This window comes from Eleutherodactylus coqui, chromosome 3, assembly GCF_035609145.1.
Source record: "Eleutherodactylus coqui strain aEleCoq1 chromosome 3, aEleCoq1.hap1, whole genome shotgun sequence".
In the NCBI taxonomy this organism is placed as follows: Eukaryota; Metazoa; Chordata; class Amphibia; order Anura; family Eleutherodactylidae; genus Eleutherodactylus; species Eleutherodactylus coqui.
The window spans coordinates 199,496,003-199,505,834 of NC_089839.1; the positions used below are offsets into that span (position 1 = coordinate 199,496,003).

Consider the following 9,832-nt stretch of genomic DNA (forward strand, 5'->3'; position numbering starts at 1 on the left):
TACTTGCGCTTGCGCTCCAACAGTTGCGCAAGCGACGGCTGGACGGTGCGCTGAACTACACTGCTGGATGGGGCCGAGGACAGCGGAGGTGAGGATGTGGGTGCAGGCCAGGAGACGGTAGTGCCTGTGTCCTGAGAGGGGGGTTGCATCTCAGTGGCAGGTTGGGGCACAGGGGGAGAGGCAGGGGTGCAAACCGGAGGCGCTGAACGGCCTTCGTCCCACCTTGCGGGGTGCTTGGCCATCATATGTCTGCGCATGGTGGTGGTGGTGAGGCTGTTGGTGTTGGCTCCCCGGCTGAGCTTTGCGCGACAAAGGTTGCACACCACTGTTCGTCAGGCGTCTCTGTGAAAAACTGCCAGACCTTAGAGCACCTCGGCCTCTGCAGGGTGGCATTGCGCGAGGGGGCGCTTTGGGAAACACTTGGTGGATTATTCGGTCTGGCCCTGCCTCTACCCCTGGCCACCGCACTGCCTCTTGCAACCTGCCCTGCTGATGCCCTTGACTCCCCCTCTGAAGACCTGTCCTCCTGAATAAGCGTTGCACACCAGGTGGGGTCAGTCACCTCATCGTCCTGCTGCTCTTCCTCCGAATCCTCTGTGCGCTGCTCCCTCGGACTTACTGCCCTTACTACTACCTCACTGCAAGACAACTGTGTCTGATCGTCATCGTCCTCCTCACCCACAGAAAGTTGTTGAGACAGTTGGCGGAAGTCCCCAGCCTCTTCCCCCGGACCCCGGGAACTTTCGAATGGTTGGGCATCAGTGACGATAAACTCCTCTGGTGGGAGAGGAACCGCTGCTGCCCAATCTAAGCAGGGGCCCGAGAACAGTTCCTGGGAGTGTTCCCGCTCCTGAGCAGGTGTTATTGTAGTGGAGTGAGGAGGCTGGGAGGAAGGAGGAGCAGCAGACAGAGGATTCGGATTGGCAGCAGTGGACGGCGCAGAACTGCGGGTAGACGATAGGTTGCTCGAAGCACTTTCTGCCATCCAGGACAGGACCTGCTCACACTGCTCATTTTCTAATAAACGTCTCCCGCGTGGACCCATTAATTGGGCGATGAATGTGGGGACACCAGAAACGTGCCTCTCTCCTAATCGCGCAGCAGTCGGCTGCGACACACCTGGATCAGGAGCTTGGCCTGTGCCCACACCCTGACTTGGCCCTCCGCGTCCTAGGCCGCGTCCACGTCCTCTAGGCCTACCCCTACCCCTCAGCATGCTGTATTACCAGTGATTTGATTTCACAGGCAGCTAATAAATTGGCGCAAGACTGCAGGCCAAATATAATTTTTTCCCTTTTTTGAAAACGAAAGGCCCCACTGCCTCTAGTGAATGAATAATCTAAGTTTAATAACTGTGCTGTTTTCCTGCTAATGTGTCGCAGAACGTGAGGGTAGCAGAGTTATTAACTGTCGCAGAGCAGGTATTTTTTTTCCCAATTAAGGAAAGCAAATGGCAAAGCCAGGAGTAAAACGTAGCTGGGTGCGTCTGATTTTTACAGGTTGCACACGCAGCCGACACGTGTCCACCGGCGTTAGGACGGACAGAGGCAGGACAAATAGAATCATTTTCCGTTTTTTTGCACCAAAAGGCAGCACTGCGTATATTCTATGAACATGAGAAGTTTAATAACTGTGCTGTTTTCCTGCTAATGTGTCACAGAACGTGAGGGTAGCAGAGTTATTAACTGTGGCAGAGCAGGTATTTTTTTTCCCAATTAAGGAAAGCAAATGGCAAAGCCAGGAGTAAAACGTAGCTGGGTGCGTCTGATTTTTACAGGTTGCACACGCAGCCGACACGTGTCCACCGGCGTTAGGACGGACAGAGGCAGGACAAATAGAATTATTTTCCGTTTTTTTGCACCAAAAGGCAGCACTGCGTATATTCTATGAACATGAGAAGTTTAATAACTGTGCTGTTTTCCTGCTAATGTGTCACAGAACGTGAGGGTAGCAGAGTTATTAACTGTGGCAGAGCAGGTATTTTTTTTCCCAATTAAGGAAAGCAAATGGCAAAGCCAGGAGTAAAACGTAGCTGGGTGCGTCTGATTTTTACAGGTTGCACACGCAGCCGACACGTGTCCACCGGCGTTAGGACGGACAGAGGCAGGACAAATAGAATTATTTTCCGTTTTTTTGCACCAAAAGGCAGCACTGCGTATATTCTATGAACATGAGAAGTTTAATAACTGTGCTGTTTTCCTGCTAATGTGTCACAGAACGTGAGGGTAGCAGAGTTATTAACTGTGGCAGAGCAGGTATTTTTTTTCCTAATTAAGGAAAGCAAATGGCGAAGCCAGGAGTAAAACGTAGCTCGGTGCGTCTGATTTTTACAGGTTGCACACGCAGCCGACACGTGTCCACCGGCGTTAGGACGGACAGAGGCAGGACAAATAGAATTATTTTCCGTTTTTTTGCACCAAAAGGCAGCACTGCGTATATTCAATGAATAGTAAGTAGAAAGTTTAATAACTGTGTTGTGGCCCTGCCTATACAATTCTTTCCCTGCAGTATCAATGGAGGGTGCAATGGTCTGCAGAGGCGATTTTGAGAAGCAAAAAAAAATGCAGCACAGCTAACAGCAGCCTGGACAGTACTGCACACGGTTAAATATGGCCCTAGAAAGGACCGTTGAGGTTCTTGAAGGCTACACTCACTCCTAACACTCTCCCTGCCTATGCAGCACTTCTGTCCCTAATGCCAGGTGCAACGCTCTGCAGAGCCGATTTTGAGAAAAAAAAAAATTGCCACTGCTAACAGCAGCCAACACACAGCTATCAGTGGCCCTAATAAGGACCTTTGGGGGTCTTGAAGCCTACACTAACTACCAATTCTTTCCCTACAGCAGCTCCGGTACAAACAGCACTGTCCCTCATCTAACTCACACGGCATCTGAGGCGAACCGCGGGAGGGGCCGACTTTTATGTTCGGGTGACACCTGATCTTTCCAGCCACTCACAGCAGGGGGGTGGTATAGGGCTTGAATGTCACAGGGGGAAGTTGTAATGCCTTCCCTGTCTTTCAATTGGCCAGAAAAGCGCGCTAACGTCTCAGGGAAGGAAGTGAAAGTAACCAGAACACCGCATTGTGTTCGTTACGAATAACGAACATCCCGAACACCCTAATATTCGCACGAATATCAAGCTCGGACGAACACGTTCGCTCATCTCTATTTATTACCCATAAAATACTACACAACAAAAAGTAGTAATTAAATTATTGATACACAGATGTAATCTCTTTTTCCATAGATGGATAGTTATGAGCTAGATGACTTCTTCAGGATAGAGTTGCTGTTGCTTTATAACAGGACTCGCTGTTGTCTTCTGTAATATTCTTTCTGAACCACCAAACCCAGCACTGCCGAAATCACCGTAACACACAGGACCACCGACAAAACTGATGCCAGGGTAGAGCTGTCACCATGTGCGGGCTTCTCCTCTACGGAAGACAGAAAACACCAACATCAATTTACAAAGGAATGAAAGTCACCATTTATGCCACAGTTTTATCTGATGTAATATTGGGATTTGACTTCTATAAATGTTTTGGAGACATGTTTACTCTCTGTACTGCATTTTTTGTGTCCAGTATGCCTTTTTTTCAATATACTGTTTATTATTACTATTATTGTTTTATTATAAACACTTTCCTTTCAATGTTTTTTTTTTTATTATTTGATTTTGCAACTGTAATTTTATGTTTCTGCTATGGAACCTCACACGCAATGTGTTTTATGTTTTTAACATTTTCTAATCCATTTTCTTTTGCTCAAACCTTATTCTTCACCTATCATTGTCCGTTTTTAGTTTGTAAACCAGCTGAATTTATGTACTGAGCTTAGTTCTGATATTGGATTTACATTATGAGCTTGGTTCTCGTGCCATATTTATATATTGTGCTTGGTTCTGGTGCCATAGTTGTTATAAGCTTGGTTCTGGTGCTGTATTTGTGTACTGAGGTTAGCTTTCATACTGTATTCATGTTACGGAAGGCAGAAGTAAACAGGTTACGTATGGGCTGATGCCCAAGAGCCAGTGCTGGGTGCTTGCCCTCTAGACTAAAATTTGCCAGCCAGGCCCTACATGGGACATAGTAGTGTGGAAACTGTATATCAGTATTATCTAAATAGTGTATTTTACTGTTATTAAGGAGCTTTATGTTACTATCATTTGAGCACCATCTGCTGATATTATTTTGTTCACTTTAATTAGGCACTATGGCAGTTTTACGATGGCTCTTTATTGGACTGTTATTTTGGTATTATATGGCTTATTTTATCAATTGTATGTAAGGTATAGTTTTTAAAGTGTGACTAAAGGATTTAGTGACATGGTCAAAGTCTTTAATGCATATTGAGTATTGTTCACTGCATAATACTATTACTTAGGCACTATGGTAGTATTGTGATGGCCCTTTATTTGGCTATTCTGGTATTATATTGTCTATTTTATTAATTGAATGTAAGATTAGTTTTGAAGGTGTGATTAAAGGATTCAGTGACATGGCCAAAGTCTTTAGTGCATATTTCCATTTTATAAAAATTCCAGATCCCAAATGGACAGCATTTCATCTCTAGGCCATTTACACGGGACGATTATCGCTCACAATTCATTGAAACAAATGAATTTGAGCGATAATCATGCTGTGTAAATGCAAAAAAAATCGCTCTGTTCACAAGTAAAAACCATCGCTGGATTGCAGGCTTGTCGTACATAGAAGGTGAAGGGCTGAGGGAGAAGCCCGCAATCCAGCGCGGAAGTCTATTAGTGTAAACGCTCTGCATGTGCACTAACGACCTTAGCGGTAACATCAGCACTCATGCAGTCGTTTACCCGACTGTCATCCCGTGTATAAGGGCCATTACTTCTTACATTATTATTAGTAATTGTACTATATATAGTTTGACTTTTAATGCTATCACTAGTATTATCTTATATTCAAAGGGAAGTATCACATCTACTTACCAGATACAAACACAAGGGGCCCCTGAGATAATCTGGCGCTGTCTACTTGTTCCTTCGCGGTGCGTATATCACGTCTCTGCCTGGAGGAGATACATCCTTGAGTGCAGCGATTCGGGGAGGTTGAGTTGTGACAGATGATGACGTTACAGGAAAGGTAAACATCGTGGAAATTATCAAACTTAAATGCATGAAAACTGAAGCGCTGCAGGCGCCGATCTGTCACCGGGTGAACTCGTAAGGTGGAGTCTACCTGGCACCTGAGAATATAACAAAGGCATTTCTATTATATTTCCCATATTGAAGTATCATTCTAAAAGGCTTGTACAATACAGATGCAGTGAGAATGTACAAAGAATAGACACCACTTTTCCTCCCTACTGACTCATATAGGGGGGGTCCTTGTATGACACCCATATACCTTTAAAGACAAAGGTTTTATTTATAAGCCAACCCCTTTAACATAATTGTGCTCCTTTTTCCATCATCTTTGGCAAGCCTATAATAATAGAAGAGGGGGAGAATGGTAAGTGTGATGTGAGCTAGCAGACTTGCTGAAAAAGTGACCATGACCGGGATGCAGCTCCACTGTATATTTAAAACTACAATTATAAATTATTTTTAGTGAACAATGAAGAATGAGCACTCTGAAGCACAAACAGTTCAGCTTTCAGTCTTTCAAACTGCATATAAATATCTAGAACCACAGCAGATATATTTTATGCCCTTTAATTTAAGAAAAATTGATTTCTCACCCTTGGCTGATGACTTTGTATTTCTTCTTTGTGTCTTCTAATGAAGGGGAAGCAATGAAGGTTTCTATGAATATCTGCAGCTCCACGTCTTCTGACTCCACCTCAAGCTCCACATGTAGATTGCTGCTTAGATCAACCTCATAAGGATACTGTGTAACCGGCTCCATGAAGCTGTCGCTCTGGTAGAGTCTCATTGAGATGTTATAATGACCTTTACAGATCACATCATTTACTTTAGGGTTAATAATCAATTCCAGGGTCTTATTACTCTCCATCTCACATTTCACTGGGATCTCAATACGATGGACATCAGTGTCGGGGATAGTGCCGTAGATGGTGTTAGCATAGAAGGTTTTCCCATCCTCATACTGCAGAGAACAAATAGTGGATAATATATGAGAAAACAGCAAATAATAGGGTAAAAATGTTCAAATATATGTCTTTATATTTACCTGGGAAAAGTTCAATTATGTAATCTCTTTTCTGTGAAGTTAGACCCCATTTACACTGACAGATGATCGCTCAAAAGTTGCTCAAATGACAGTTTGAGTGACAGTTTTGGGCATCTTTGCATAGTCTATAGTAGCTAAGTAGCTACTTAAGAGAGCTATGCAGGCAGAGCGGGACACCACCGCTATCACTCGGCGAACAATACAGCTATTCTGCATAAGCAAACAGCTGTATTGTTCTCCGCTATTACAGTTCGCATCCCGCTGTGAACTACCAGCGGGACATGGGCTAAAAGTATCTTATCAGCTCTGCTGATAACAGTTCATCGCTCAATTCAAGAAAACTAGAATTGAGCAAGGAACGACTTATGCACAAAAACTGCACGATGTCCCTGCATTTAGACCCTATGATTCTCGCTCAAAAGACGGCTTTGAGCGAATTTTGAGCGAGAATCGTTGGGTCTAAATGGGCCTTTAATCTAAACCTCTTACACTGGTCATGATCCTTATCAGCAAGTTGCTATAGAGCAGAAGTAGCTGAGCAGATTGATATATCATTGTATGGGGGAAATGAAAGTCCCTGTTCATTCCGGGTTTATAAGTCCAGGGGGCGTAATCATAAACAGTGACAGCTGTCAATCATGCAGTAGACCCGCCCATTGGACTCATAGACCTAAGATATACTGTAGATCTGCAAATTGCAAGTTGAAATGAATATTTTTTCACACAATTATATATCAATCTGCTCAGCTCCCCATGTTATAATATGCTACATGGAGATGGGACATAATCTACTTTAAGGTAATGATCTAATGTGTCTACTAGTATTCATGTGCTGTACAAAACTATGATCATAGCTAAATGATTTCACCTATATTTACTAATTTATTTAAATAAACAGGAGCTCCAGCAGTGCAAAGTACTTCAAGACAGGAATGTGTCAATCTTGTGGCATAGAGGAAACGTCCACTCTTAGGCCTCATGTCCACGGGCAAAAGAAGAATTAAAATCCGCAGCGGATTTTAACTCTTCTCCCGCCCATGGATCCGCACCCCATAGGGATGCATTGACCACCCGCGGGTAGATAAATACCCACGGATGGTCAATAAAAGGAAATTAAAAAAAATAGAGCATGAAAAAAAACGTGACATGCTCCATTTTCGTGCGGGTCTCCCGCGGGGACAGCTCCCGCAGGCTTCTATTAAAGCCTATGGAAGCTCTCCGGATCCGCGGGAGACCTAAAATAACAATAACTTACCCGCAGCGGACCGGGCACATCTTCCCTTCTTCACGGCCGGATCTTCTTGCTTCGGCCCGGCGGATGTGCCCGGCGCATGCGCGCCGCCGCCGTGCCGCGTACATCCGCCGGCCGAAGAAAGAAGATCCGGCCGTGAAGAAGAGAAGACCTTCCCAGTCCGCTGCGGGTAAGTTAATTCTTATTAATTCTTCTTTTCAGCGCTCATGTCCGCGGGGCTCATGTCCATGGAGAATCCGTAGCGGGCCTAATTTTCCCTGTAGACATGAGGCCTTAGGCCTCATGTCCACTAGCTAAATGGAATTGCGGATTCCGCAGCGGAATTTGCCCATAGGGAATCATTGGCCATCCGCGGTCCATTAAATAGATTTTTACACCTGCGGATGGCATTTCAAAAGAATTGCGTTTTTCACGCGCGGGAGAAAAAACGCGGCATGCTCCATTCTGCTGCGGATTCCGCACGGATCGGCAACATTGCTATCACATTGATAGCAATGTGTGCGGATATCTGCATGCAAAAAAAAATACCATTTGAAGCAAATCCGCGCGGAATTTGCAGCGGAAATCCGCGGCAGATTCTGCGCGGATTGTATTTTTCTAGTGGACATGAGGCCTTAAACATCGCTAGTGGAAAGGTTGTCATAGAAGAACATGTGTGGGACTTTCTTGCAAGAGCTCGCACTCTCAAATCGCACTAAAAACGTGTGATTACCTCGCCAGTGGAAAGGAGCCCTTAGGATAAGATTAGAAAGTACAAGGCTGCACATGATATTCGACATCTCATAACATGATGGAGGGGGATTTCATTTGACAAGTTGGAAGGAGAACACAATATGGCTTTGTACAAGTTTCTTGGTTGTACAGAACCATTATATGATGCTGCGCAGAGTCACCATGTGGCAGCATATTACACTACTGGATTCAGAAATCACTCAATATAACCTAACTTTCTGATATAAACCAAAAAAATATGTAATTGATGAAGTTAAAGGGTTTCTATGGGATTCAAAAAGCAATTCTTATGGGCAGGGAATATTGTAAAATAAAAAAGAAGCAATACTCACCTGTTAAATGGGTTCCTGATCCAGCACAGATGCCCTGGTCTCTGCTGCATTTGCCCTGAAAGATGCCGCAGCAGTCAATCACTGGCTTAAGTGGTGATACTGTTGTCACAGTGGGGGCAGGCGACGCAGGAATCAGGGTACGATGTGGACACCAGGCTTACAAAAATATATACAGTGATTCCCACTTAAGAAGTTCCTGCATAGGAGGTTTTGATGCCTAAAAAGGCGATTTATCTTGGTCTGAATTTAAAAACGTCTTAAGAGGGACTCTGCCTAATAAGTTTTCCCTCTTAAGAAGTCCCTTGAAAAACATCTTAAGTGGCAATCACTGTATATTTTTATTTTAGCAAATAAACTTGGGGATGAAGTTGCGATAGAAGCTTCTGTTAATAGATAAGCAATATGCAGTTATTCAGAAACAGCCAAGAAAAACGTGTGAATTTGTGCGTTGCGAGATGCACAAATCTCTCATGAATATGAACCCCATTCTTTTCAATGGAGCCATATACATGAGCGATTTTTTTTTTCCCACAGCACATCGCGGAATGCATCAGCTATTGTTTTCAATGGGACAGGAAAACACATTGCATGGTGTGCGATATGCATACGACTGCGATGCAGTTTCCCTTCAATGGGAAACACTTGCCGATCGCTACTTTACCTGAAGTGATGGAAGACATTTTCAAAGAAAAACGCCTCACATCCGCTAATAAATCGCATGCTGGCGGGCCAATTTCGCCCATGTGTAGGTGGCCTAAGAGTATGCTTAACTCTAATTTGAGTGGCGTATGGTAACAATCTTTTATGAATCCCAAAGATCAGCAACACGCTTGAACTATAGAACATGTGCTGGTACCACCAAACGTTTCAACCCAGCAATGTTGGTCGCCTGCACACAGTCTGAAAGTAACACAAGTATTGTCCAATAACTTGTCCTCAACTGGCGGATTAATATATGTTCCTATAGTGTTGGCTCGATTCCACATATTTTAACTGGTAGGCCTGCTTTTAAGTCACTACCTGTGGGCATACATCAAGCCTTTTCCTGAGGGCCTACCTCACTTACATATCTCCACTGTGTTCGGTAATGTAATGTTAGTGACTCGTCTTTGGACGTCTGTTGGTGGTACCCCAATTCGCAGAGCTGTAGGATGATATGAATCCTTTGCAGCAGTCTCTGTAGCTGTAGTCCCTACAGCTTGGTTCTCTCAGTGATGTCATGAAGCTGCACTTCTCAAATACCGGCTGCCTCCTTCCTTGCACCACTGTCATTCTCTGACAGGAACAGATTCTCCAGCACACGTCTCACACAGCTCCACAAGCTAATTCCTCACTCCTTTGGCAGCTC

At 44.4% G+C, this 9,832-nt stretch overlaps 1 long non-coding RNA gene across 1 annotated transcript; it reads right to left on the reverse strand.

The window, feature by feature from the left end:
- Nucleotides 1-3,301: 3,301 nt before the first annotated feature.
- Nucleotides 3,302-5,809, reverse strand: LOC136619936 (uncharacterized). The gene is made up of 3 exons (XR_010791090.1): nucleotides 5,717-5,809; nucleotides 4,965-5,221; nucleotides 3,302-3,438 (listed from the first exon to the last, which is right to left on the reverse strand). It is a non-coding gene; the product is annotated as an uncharacterized lncRNA (long non-coding RNA).
- Nucleotides 5,810-9,832: the final 4,023 nt, after the last annotated feature.